Below are 13,045 nucleotides of genomic sequence, written 5' to 3' on the forward strand. Positions count from 1 at the left end.
ATTCATGAAAATCTGATATGTCCTGGTAAAATATTGTCAGTTATCATTTTAGCTATCACGTTAAAGTGTTAGAAGTCACAGCAATGACCAGGCTACAATTTAATTAGATTTTAAACATGCCTTGTATGGTTTCACTCTCATGCCTTTTAAAAAAATACTGCTAGTTCTTCGAGATTTATAAAAAGACTTTTCTAAGATTAACTAAAAAAAATTTGTTTGTTTGCTATCCAGTAAATTGGTAACAGACTGGAATTTAGTCTACTCTCTATGTTAAGAGAAAAAAGTTTTCTTAGAATGAATCTTTCAATAAATAAGTGTTATTTAAGATTATGGTACATATAAAAGCTCATTCTGCTTCTACCAAAAATAACCCCTCACTGTTAGACTTGTGCTATCTTAATGTCTTAAAACTGACAACGCCCCTGCTTACACTTCTAAACCTTTTCAAGCTTGAATATTGGGGCAACGACATTAAACCCATTCATACCCTTCGTCCCGTCACAGAACTCATCAGAGCAACCCCAAGCAGTGCAGGACTGGACCTCTGTTCCACCGTCACAACAATACTAACACCTGACTCCACCGCTGTGAAAGTTCCCACTGGTGTTCATGGCCCTTTGCCTAGAGAAACGATGGGACTATTAATAGGCAGGAGCCCCACATCCTTACATGGGATCACAGTGATTCCAGAAGTCATAGACTCAGACTATACTGGTGAAATTCAAATAATGGTGTCTCCCCCCACTAAGACTATTCAAATCTATAAAGGACAGAAAATAGCTCAGTTGCTGATGCTACCTTGTCATGCTGACACAAGAAAAGCAGCTTCAGCTGCCAAGTGTTGGGACAGGGGGTCTGATTCAAGTGATCATGCCTTTTGGGTTACACAAGTTACTCAAAAAAGACCTATGAAGACAATTCTAGTTAATGGTAAAAAGGTGACTGGCCTGCTAGACACGGGAGCAGACATTTCCTGTATTGCGGGCAGTGACTGGCCCAGTGCTTGGCCAACTCAAACCACAGCTAATGAGTTGGTTGGCATTGGTAGAGCACCTTCAGTGACAAAGAGCTCACAAATTTTACTTTGGTATGTAGATAAAGACTGCCAGGGACATTTTCAACCTTATGTAATTCCTTCATTGGGAGAGATATTTTTGCTCAGATGGGAGTTTTGCTGTATTGCCCAGATGAAAAGGTGGCTGCACAGATGTCGCAGATAAGTTATAATCCTTTTATGGGTCTGAGTAAAGATCAAGAGAGACAAATTGAGCCAGTTGTCCCAAAAATAAGAAGAGAGAGACAAGGCTTAAGATATCCAAATTTATAAGAGAGGCCATTGTTCTCGCCGCTGACCCCATAGTCTGGAAATCTCCTGATCCAGTGTGGGTGGAACAATGGCCTTTAAATTCAGAAAAACTTTCAGCAGCACGACAGTTAGTGAGAGAACAATTAAAGGCTGGACATATAGAGTCTTCAAATAGTCCATGGAACATGCCAGTTTTTGTAATAAAAAAAAAAATCGGGGAAATGGAGACTCTTGCAAGATCTAAGAGCAATAAATGCCACTATGTAAGATATGGGAGCCTTACAGCCTGGCCTTCCCTCCCCTGTGGCTGTTCCCCAAGGCTACAATGTTATAGTGATTGATCTTCAAGATTGCTTCTTTACTATTCCCTTAGACCCTCAAGATAAAAAGAGATTTGCCTTTAGTCTTCCCTCAGAAAATTTTAGACAACCTCATCAGAGATTTCAATGGAAGTTTCTTCCCCAGGGTATGAAAAATAGTCCCACATTGTGTCAAAAGTTTGTGGACGCTGCCCTACAAGGTATCAGGGAGAAACATCGGGATGTCTATCTAGTCCACTATATGGATGATATATTGCTAGCACACCCGGATAGGGTTTATTTACAGTAAGTTTTGATTAAATTGCAAGAGACTTTGAATCGCTGGGGCCTAAAGGTGGCCCCTGAAAAAATCCAAGTGAATATGCCTATAACATATGTGAGAAGAATCCTAAATAATGAAACAGTTACTCATGTACCTTTGCAGCTTAGAAAAGATAATTTGGTTACTTTAGATGATTATCAAAAGTTGTTAGGGGATATAAATTGGATTCGGCCCTTTTTAAAGTTGACTACTTCTGATCTTAAGCCTTTCTTTGACATTCTTCAAGGGGATCCAGACCCCACCTCTGCTAGAATGCTGACACCTGCAGCCAGGGAAGCCTTAATGAAGGTAGAAGAAGCTTTAGATAAAAATTATATTAAGAGACTTGATTATAGTATGGCATGGCAATTTATAGTGTTGCCCACAGCTGTGGCCCCTACAGGGGTGCTTTGGCAAGAGGGTCCCCTAGAATGGTTGCATTTACCTGTCACGGCCAAAAAGGTTGTGGCCTGTTATCCAGGACTAGTGGCTACTTTAATAATTAAAGGGAGACATAGAAGCATTGAAATGTTTGGAAAAGAACCATCTGAAATCATAGTGCCTTATAATAAAGAGCAACTAAATGCCCTTCTATCATTAAATGAAGACTGGCCGATTGTCATTGGTAATTATCCAGGACAAATTTTACACCATTTACTTGCTAGTCCTTTATTAAATTTCCTCTCACGACATCCGGTGATATTTCAAGAAAGGTGTCAAGTTTCCCCTATCGAGGGGGCAATGTTGGTGTTTACAGATGGGTCTTCTAATGGAAAGGCTGCTATTGTCACCCAGACTTCAAAAAGGGTTTTAAATACTGGGGAAACATCAGCCCAGAAAGCAGAATTAACAGCCGTGATAGAGGCGTTCAAAGAGTTTTTAGACCAGGCTTTTAATTTATTTTCTGACTCACAGTATGTAGTTAGGTTGTTCCCTCAAATTGAAACGGCTGTTTTACCAGAAAATAAAACCACAATTTTTATATTGTTATCTACCCTTCAACAGCAAATTTGGAAAAGGTCAAAACAATTCTATGTTGGACATATAAGAGCTCATTCTAATTTACCTGGACCCCTCCATACGTTTAACCAAGAGGCAGATTTGCTAACCCGAACCATAGTGGCCAGTGATTTTGAAGATGCTAAAGCCTCACATGCTATGCATCATCAAAATGCAACTGCCCTTCAATACCAGTTCCACATTCCTAGGGAATCTGCACTCGAGATTGTTAGAACATGTCAACTTTGCCCTACTTCAGTTCCCGCTTTGCTTTTTGGGGTAAATCCCCGTGGCTTACTACCTAATGTGCTTTGGCAGATGGATGTAACACATGTTCCTTCTTTTGGAAAACTATCCTTTGTGTATGTTACTGTAGATACCTTCTCCCATGTCATTGTGGCTACTGCCAGAATGGGAGAAGCCTATAAAGATGTAGTTCAACATCTTTTTGCCTGTTTTTCCTATTTAGGAATGCCAAAATCAATTAAGACAGACAATGCTCCAGTTTATACATCTAAGTCCCTTAAAAATTTCTGTGCCCAATTCGGTATATCCCACTCTACAGGAATTCCTTACAATCCCCAGGGACAAGCAATTGTAGAAAGGGCACATCAGACACTTAAAACACAAATTTCTAAATTACAAGAAGGGCAGTTCAAATACAGTTCTCCACACCACGTTTTGCAGCACGCCCTCTTTGTGCTCAATAACCTTAACGCTGATCAAGCCGGTTTAACAGCTATGTTCCGTCACTGGAACCCAGAACAAAAAGATATGAAACCTTTAGTAAAGTGGAAAGACCTCCTTTCCGGACTATGGAAGGGACCTGATCCCTTGCTAACCAGTGGGCGAGGGTATGCTTGTATTTTCCCACAGGGTGCTGACTCGCCAATTTAGATCCCAGACAGACTGATTTGCCATGTCGAAGTCCCCCAGACCTCCGGTTCCCTCGCAGCCTCAGCCACAAAAGAGGAAGAGCACTCCTCTGCCCTCGCCTCGGTCACTCACCCGGGAAGTCCAGCAGACTTGGAAATGACCGGCAACAGAGATCCCGGAGGAACCAATGGCGGATCCACCCACTAAACAGATGTCATGGCTTTGCATGAAAGATGGCGCCCAACCTCCTACTCCTTCACGTCGCAGAAGACCACCAGGACGTCCTGCGTGGACAACTCAACAAGCCTCCATACCCACATGGGGACAAATTAAGTCACTCTGTCATCAAGCACAGGGAATAGCTTCCCTGCAGGGATCTTCAGCCTCTCCCGAAAGGGTTTTTATTGCTATGCTTGCTTTACTGTCTTGTCAGGCAAGTGCTACCTCCTCTACTTCAGAAAAATACTGGGCATATTTCCCTGGTCCCCTGACCTTCCAAGTAGTTACTTGGAACAGCGACCCTATACGGGTCAACACAGACCAGCCTCATCTCTTGGGAGGATCCTATAGTTCTTATGATAAAGATCATTATCCCATCAATTTTAACTATACTTTTAGGGGATTAACAGATGACCTTCCCCTTTGCTTTAACTTCCCCCATAGTCATACAAGTGATCTCATCACTCCCTCTAAGGAGGGACGTGTTGGAGCCTCCAAAACAATTCTGACAGATTCTCCAGCATCAAAATTTTCAGACAATACAGGAGATCGGCTGGTTTGGATATTACAGGCTCATATGCCTGGGGTCCTTGACCCCTATAAATCTTTGTTCCTTAATGCTCCACCAAAATATCCAAATTGTATTGATGTTGCTCCGTCAGATGTCATATGGAAAACTATAGACAACCGCCTGGGATACCCAGTATGGAAATCTTGTACTTATAATTCAAACATAGATTATAGAATACCGGGAGGTGGAAATTATTCGGTACAAGACTGGAGCAATCCAAATCCAAGTCAGAATCTAGGAGCTGTCAGTAGGCTTAGCAATTAAAATAATGATTCCCTCCCTTGGCCATTGGTGCCCAGCAGATGGCATTATAATCAATTTGTTCCCCCCATGTTGTCCTATACAACTAAGGGTAAAACTTTTTGACAGCCAGAAATTTGGAGAGCCCTTGCTGCCACCTCCATTGTTACTTTAACTCGACCAGAAAACAATTCCACCTATTCTGTGCTGGCTTGTTTACCCTCCCCTTAGGTTTTTTTGTTTACTAATGATTCAAAAAGACTTCGTATACAAATGAATCATTCAGGTGGACCAAATATAGTCTACTGTGAACAATGCATGCTTTCATCCTGTTTAACCCCTCAATGTAATATTTGTTCTTTTGTGGTACTGCAACGTCCACCTTATCTTATGGTGCCTGTCAGAGTGAACGCCTATTGGTATGACAATTGTGGTTTAGCCGTTCTGCAACACCTACAAGATTTAATGTGTTCCCAACGGTTTGTAGGACTACTTATTCTAGGGATTTCAGCTTTGATAACAGCAATTACCTCTGTCACTGTGGCAGCGATATCCTTGACTCAACAAGTACATACCACTCAATATGTCAATGATATTTCAAAAAATGTTTCCTTAACTCTAGCTATGCAAGAGATTATAGATAGGAAATTAGAAGTAAAAATAGATGCCCTGGAAGAAGCAGTCATGCATATTGGAACTGAGTTACAGGCTTTAAGGGTAAAGTTAGCGTTATCCTGTCACGCTGATTATCAGTAGATCTGTGTAATGCCCCCCAAAAGTAAATGATATGGATTACAATGGAGAAAAGATTAAAAATCATATTTCGGGTATATGGAATAGCTCCAGCATTACTTTAGATCTTGGAGAGCTTCACGGTCAGATAAAAACATTAGAACATTCCCGCCTGGACTTTATTACTACAGGAGCTGCTAACGATATTTTTCATAACTTTTCTAACTTTATTACTGAAAAAAATATCCTATCAACTATTTTCAGTTATGCAGCTGTAGCAGCACTAGTTTTACTATTCATTATAATCCTTCCTTGCATCATCAGAACTCTCCGGCAGAGCACTCAAAAGCTTGCGACTCAGATCCATCTGGCTGTCTTAAAAAGTAAAAAAAGGGCGAGATGCCGGGAGCCAACACATGAGACCCTACCCCTAAAAAGGCCATAGGGGAGAAAACCTGATGGGCAAGGCGAATCAGGTTTTCAGGGGTTTCGAAAAAGTCAGCTCACGAAACCCTACCCCTAACAAGGCCGTAAGGGAGATAACCTGACAGGCAAGGCGAATCAGGTTTTCAGGGGTTTCGAAAAAGTCAGCTCACGAAACCCTACCCCTAACAAGGCCGTAAGAGAGAAAACCTGACGGGCAAGACGAATCAGGTTTTCAGGGGTTTTTGAAAAGGCTAGCTCACGAGATCCCACCCATGACAAGGTCACGAGGAGAAAGCCTGACAGGCAAGGCAGATCAGGTTTTCAGGGATTTTGAAAAGCTGCCCCCGGCTCTAACCTTAAAGATGATATCTGTCTTTCTGATGCCTGCCTCAATGAACTACTCCCTAATTTCTCTGACACAGACAGGAAGGCCTTCCCCGATCTCTTCCCAAATAAGAATCAATTTAGAACTTTAATCAATAAGTTTCCCAGGTGGTAGTTTTTTATGAGATTATTCAGGGTGAAAGGAGTGTTTTAATTCAAACACCTCTGCTGGTAGTTTTGTTAGCCAAATGCATTTATGCGCTTGGTACTAATATGCATGATTGCTTATAATATCCTAATCATAAAATAGCATGAAGAACCTGATTATATAAAAGCCCTAATAGACATAGAGCCCTTTTAAGGGGTAAAGGAGTCCTATTAGAAAACATAAGAAAATTATTCTATAGGTGGTTATTGGGTTGTGATTTGCTTGCTGTGTTTTGCTTGCTGTATTTTTGCCTTTAATGTGCTAAGGTTGTGTTATAAAAACCATTGTTAATATAGTTAAAGATCTAGACAAATAAGAACTTAGCCCTAGTGTGGTACCAATGAGACGGTTGTTAATTGTCAGTCAGGAGTACTAGGGCAGAAGTTGCCTCACTGAAGCCGCAGAGTCTGTATGGGGTAAACTTCTTAGATAAACGCAACTGACAACTTTTGCACTAAGATTAATTTTTGTATTAACAAGAATATAATTCTACTCTGTACTGTTTCCCTATGACCCTGTTACCTTTCAGTTAAGGTCACCATAAAATCGGAAAATAGGTTTACAATCACTTGACCTGCATAAAATGTTAATAGCCTCAAGGCCAGAAGATCATGTGCTAAAAACTACTATAGAATTAGAAAGCAAAAAAATCCTGCTTTTCCTAAAAATCAAAATGATGTATGCTAATCCTGTGAAATCATGAGTAAACATCTTGTACCTTGAAAACGTTCTGTGAAAGGGTATAAACCCAGTTATCAGAAAGTAAAACACAGACTTGGGCCTATCAAGGCTAGTCTCACGTCTCTTTCTCTCTCGCCAACGCGGTTCATCCTGAGGTACCACCTGGATCATGTCGAGGCTGGACCCCGGCAGCCTCTGAGGCAGGGCCGACCTAGGGGCACAGTGGGCCTCTTGCTCTCCCTGCTGCCCTGAGGCTGCTGGGCCAAAGAGGCCTTGGGCATCGACCCCCTTCCTGGCCTCTTCCCTCTGACCAGGCCGTCCAGGCTCCAGGCCCCTGCAGTGTGGAGAGAGCCCCTGCCAGAAACCTCCCCTTCAATTAGGCCTCAACTGAGGCCTAGGCAACAGGGGAAAGGCGCTAAGGGAATGAGCCTGGGGAGGCATCTGGGCATGCCTGGACACACTTCCCGCAGCCTGCCTCCTTGTGGGGCAGTACCCCCAGAGGCCAGGAACGTCTGGACAAGGCTGGCCTGGGGCAGGGTCCATGCTGGGACCTGCCCCTGGCCTGTGGGGCCTCTGAGCAGAACCGGCCCTCGCCGCTGGAAGACCTCCCCGGATGCCTCCAAAGGCCGGTTTGCAAGCACTCTCGCTGGCTGGCCGCCGCTCCCTCCCCGAGGGAGGCCCGCGTTTCCCATAAGCCACGAACTCTGCTCCCAAGCCTGGGAGAAAAGCGCTTCGGGGTGATCCTCTCTCAGGGCCCTTGTCCCAGAGCCTGGGGGAGAGGTATAGGCTCCACAATCCCAGGCCAAGGCAGAATCAAATGGACACGTCTGTTCTTGCCCCCTGCAACGTCAGAGAACTCGGGTGAGCAAGAGTCTGTCAGGCAGCTCCTGGGCAAGCACAGCAGCAGCACCTGTGTGGGAAGGGGCAGGGCCGACCTAGGGGCACAGTGGGCCTCTTGCTCTCCCTGCTGCCCTGAGGCTGCTGGGCCAAAGAAGCCTTGGACATCGACCCCCTTGCTGGCCTCTTCCCTCTAACCAGGATGTCTGGACTCCAGGCCCTTACAGTGTGGAGAGAGCCCCTGCCAGAAACCTCCCCTGCAAGTAGGCCTCAAATGAGGCCTAGGCACCAGGGTAAAGGCACTAAGGGAATGAGCCTGGGGAGGCGCCTGGGCATGTCGGGACACACTCCCCGCAGCCTGACCCATCGTGGGGCAGTACCCCAGGAGGCCAGGAAGGTCTGGACAAGGCAGGCCTGGAGCAGGGTCCATGCTGGGACCTGCCCCTGGCCTGTGGGGCCACAGAGCAAATCCAGCACTCTGCCGCTAGAAGACGTCCCCGGCCGACACCTGAGGGCATGTTTGCAAGCACTATACCCGAGGAAAGCCCACGTTTCCCGCAAGCCGCGCACTCTGCTTCCAAGCACGGGAGAAATATGATTAGTGGTGGTCCTCTCTCAGGGCCCTTGCCCCTGAGCCGGGGGCCAGCTAGGGGCTTCACACTCCCAGGCCAAGGCAGAACCACATGCACACGTCTTTTCCTGCCCCCTGCACCGTCAGAGAGCTTGGGTGAGCCAGAGTCTGTCAGGCAGCTCCTGGGCAAGCCCAGCAGCAGCGCCTGCCTGTGAAGGGGCAGGGCCGACCTAGGGGCACAGTGGGCCACTTGTTCCCCCTGCTGCCCTGAGGCTGCTGGGCCAAAGAGGCCTTGAGCATAGACCCTCTTGCTGGCCTCTTCCCTCTGACCAGGCGATCTGTGCTCCAGACCCTTGCAGTGTGGAGAAAGCCCCTGCCAGAAACCTCCCCACCAAGTAGGCCTCAAATGAGGCCTAGGCACCAGGGAAAAGGCGCTAACGGAATGAGCCTGGGGAGGTGCATGGGCATGTCTGGACACACTCCCTGCGACCTGCTCCTTCGTGGGGCAGTACCTCCGGAGGCCAGGAAGGACTGGGCAAGGCTGGCCTGCGTCAGGGTCCATGTTGGGACCTACCCGTAGCCTGTGGGTCCTCTGAGCAGGACCAACACTCTGCTGCTGGACGACCTCCCCGGCTGCATCCAAAGGCCAGTTTGCAAGCACTCTTGCCAGCTGGCCGCCGCTCCCTCCCCGACGGAGGCCCGTGTTTTCCGCAAGCCGCGCATTCTGATCCCAAGCCCGGGAGAACTGCGCTTGGGTGGTCCTCACTCAGGGCCTTGTTCCTGAGCCTGGGGGTCAGCGAGTGGCTCCAAACTCCCAGGCCATGTCAGAGCCACATGCACACGAGTCTTACTGCCCTCTGAACCATCAGACAACTCGGGTGAGCCAGAGTCTGTCAGGCATCTACTGGGCAAGCCCAGCAGCAGCGCCTGTGTGTGAACGGGCAGGGCCGACCTAGGGGTGCAGTGGGCCACTTGCTCTCCCTGCTGCCATGAGGCTGCTGAGCCAAAGATGCCTTGAGCATAGACCCCCTTGCTATCCTCTTCATCTGACCAGGCCGTCCGGGCTCCAGACAATTGTAGTGTGGAGAGAGCCCCTGCCGGAAAACACCCCTCAAAGTAGACCTCAAATGAGGCATAGGAACCATGGGAAAGGCGCTAAGGGAATGAGACTGGGGAGGTGCCTGGGCATGTCTGGACACATCTCCGCAGTCTGCCACTTCTTGGGGCAGTACCCCCGGAGGCCAGGAAGGTCGGTGCAAGGCTGGCCTGGGGCAAGGTCCATGCTGGGACCTGCCCGTGGCCTGTGGGGCCTCTGAGCAGAACCAGCATTCTGCCGCTGGAAGACCTCCCTGGGTGCCTCCGAAGGCCGGTTTGCAAGATCTCTTCCCGAGGGAGACCCGTGTTTCCGGCAAGCCACGCACTCTGCACTCAAGCCCAGGACAATAGCGCATAGGGGTGGTCCTCTCTCAGGTGCTTACCCCAGACCCTGGGGGACAGCTAGGGGCTCCACACACCCAGGTCAAGGCAGAACCACATGCACACATCTCTTCCTGCCCCCTGCACGGTCAGAGAGCTCGGGTGAGCCAGAGTCTGTCAGGCAGCTCCTGGGCAAGCCCAGGATCAGCGTCTGTGTGCGATGGGGCAGGGCCGACCTAGTGGCACTGTGGGCCACTTGCTCACCCTGCGGCCCTGAGACTGCTGGAACAAAGAGGCCTTGGGAATTGACCCCCTTGCTGGCCTCTTCCCTCTGACAAGGCCGTCCGGGCTCCAGTCCCTTGCAGTGTGGAGAGAGCCCCTGCCAGAGACCTCCCTTCCAAGTAGGCCTCAAATGAGGCCTAGGCACCAGGGGAAAGGCACTCAGGGAGTGAGCCTGGGGAGGCGCCTGGGCATGTCTGGACACACTCGCTGCAGCATGCTCCTTCGTGGGGCAGTACCCCCGGAGTCCAGGAAGGTCTGGTCAAGGCTGGCCTCTGGCAGGGTCCATGCTGGGACCTGGCCCTAGCCTGTGGGGACTCTGAGAAGAACCAGCATTCTGCCGCTGGAAGACCTCCCAGGCTGATTCTAAAGGCCAGTTGCAAGCACTCTCGCTGGCTGGCCACCTCTCCCTCACCAAGGGAGGCCCGTGTTTCCAGCAAGCTGCGCACTCTGCAAACAAGCCTGGGAGAAAAGCACTTCAGGGTGTTGCTCTCTCAGGCCTTTGCCCCTGAGCCTGGGGGACAGCTAGGGGATCCACACACCCAGGCCAAGGCAAAACCACATGCCCACGTCTCTTCCGGCACTCTGCACCATCATAGAGCTCTGGTGAGCCACAGTCTGTCAGACAGCTCCTGGGCAAGCCCAGCAGCAGCACCTGTGTGTGAAGGGGCAGGGCTGACCAAGGGGCACAGTGGGCCACTTGCTCTCCCTGCTGCCCTGAGGCTGCTGGGCCAAAGATGCCTTGAGCATAGACCCCCTTGCTGGCCTCGTCCCGCTGACCAGGCAATCCGTGCTCCAGACCCTTGAATTGTGGAGAGAGCCCCTGCCAGAAACCTCCCCTCCAAGTAGGCCTCAAATGAGGCCTAGGCACCAGGGAAAAGGCGCTCAGGGGATGAGCCTGGGGAGGTGCTTGGGTATGTCTGGAAACACTCCCCGCAGCCTGCCCCTTCGTGGGGCAGTACCCCCAGAGGCCAGGAAGGTCTGGGCAAGGCTGGACTGGGGCAGGGTCCATGCTGGGACCTGCCCCTGTCCTTTGGGTAATCTGAGCAAAACCAAAACTCTGCCGCTAGAAGACCTCCCCGGCTGCCTCCAAAGGCCTGTTTGCAAGCACTCTCACCGGCTGGCCGCCTCGCCGTCACTGAGGGAGGCCCGCGTTTCCCGCAAGCCGCGCACTCTGCTCCCAAGGCTGGGAGAAAAGCACTTCAGAGTGTGCCTCTCTCAGGCCTTTGCCCCTGAGCCTGAGGAACAGCTAGGGGCTCCAACACCCAGGCCAAGGCAGAACCACATGCCCACGTCTCTTGCGACCCTCTGCACCGTCAGAGAGCTCGGGTGAGCCACAGTCTGTCAGGCAGCTCCTGGGCAAGCCCAACAGCAGCACCTATGTGTGAAGGGGCAGGGCCGACCTAGGGGCATATTGGGCCACTTGCTCTCCCTGCTGCCCTGAGGCTGTGGCCAAAGAGGCCTTGGGCATCGACCCCCTTTGTGGCCTCTTCCCTCTGACCAGGCCGTCCGGGCTCCAGGCCCTTGCAGTGTGGAGAGAGACCCTGCCAGAAACCTCACCTCCAAGTAGGCCTCAAATGAGGCCTAGGCACCAGGGGAAAGGTGCTCAGGGAGTGAGCCTGGGGAGATGCCTTGGTATGCCTGGACACACTCCCCACAGCCTGCCCCTTCATGGGGCAGTACCCCCGGAGGCCAGGAAGGTCTGGGCAAGGCTGGCCTGGGGCAGGGTCAAAGCTGGAACCTGACCCTGGCCTGTGGGACCTCTGAGCAGAGCTAGCACTCTGCCGCTGGAAGACCTCCCCAGGTGCCTCCAAAGGCCGGTTTGCAAGATCTCTTCCCAAGGGAGACCCACATATCTGGCAAGCCACGCACTCTGTACCCAAGTCCAAGACAATAGCGCATCGGGGTGGTCCTCTCTCAGGCCCTTGCCACAGACCCTGGGGGACAGCTAGGGCCTCCACACACCAGGTCAAGGCAGAACCATATGCACACATCTCTTCCTGCCCCCTGCACCGTCAGAGAGCTTAGGTGAGACAGAGTCTGTCAGGCAGCTCCTGGGCAGGCACAGCAGGAGCGCCTGTGTGTGATTGGGCTGGGCCAACCTAGCGGCATGGTGGGCCACGTGCTCACCCTGCTGCCCTGAGGCTGCTGGGCCAAAGAGGCCTTGGGCATCGCACCCATTGCTGGCCTCTTCCCTCTGACCAGGCCTTCCTGGCTCAAGTCCCTTGCAGTGTGGAGAGAGCCCCTGCCAGAGACCTCCCCTCCACGAAGCCCTCAAATGAGGCCTAGGCACCAGGGGAAAGGCGCTCAGGGAGTGAGCGCTGCACCTGGAGAGGCGCCTGTGCATGTCTGGACACACTCCCTGCAGTGTGCTCCTTCGTGGGGCAGTAGCCCCGGAGGCCAGGAAGGTCTGGGCAAGGCTGGCCTGGGGCAGAGTCCTTGCTGGGACCTGCCACTAGCCTCTGGGGCCTCTGAGAAGAACCAGCATTCTGCCGCTGGAAGACCTCCCAGGCTGCCTCCAAAGGCCGGTTGCAAGCACTCTCGCCGGCTGGCCACCTCTCCCTCACTGAGGGAGGCCCACGTTTCCCGCAATCCACGCACTCTGTACCCAAGCCGTGGAGAAAAGCATTTCGGGGTGTTCCTCCCTTAGGCCTTTGCCCCTGATCCTGGGGGACAGCTAGGGGATCCACACACACATGCCAAGGCAGAACCACATGCACACATCTTTTCCGGCCCTCT

General features: G+C 50.5%; 1 pseudogene; it reads left to right on the plus strand.

The window, feature by feature from the left end:
* Positions 1–1,769: 1,769 nt before the first annotated feature.
* LOC136155271 (uncharacterized) lies at positions 1,770–4,876 on the plus strand (annotated as a pseudogene).
* The last annotated feature ends 8,169 nt before the right edge of the window (positions 4,877–13,045 follow it).

Source organism: Muntiacus reevesi, unplaced genomic scaffold (genome assembly GCF_963930625.1).
Source record: "Muntiacus reevesi unplaced genomic scaffold, mMunRee1.1 SCAFFOLD_142, whole genome shotgun sequence".
In the NCBI taxonomy this organism is placed as follows: Eukaryota; Metazoa; Chordata; class Mammalia; order Artiodactyla; family Cervidae; genus Muntiacus; species Muntiacus reevesi.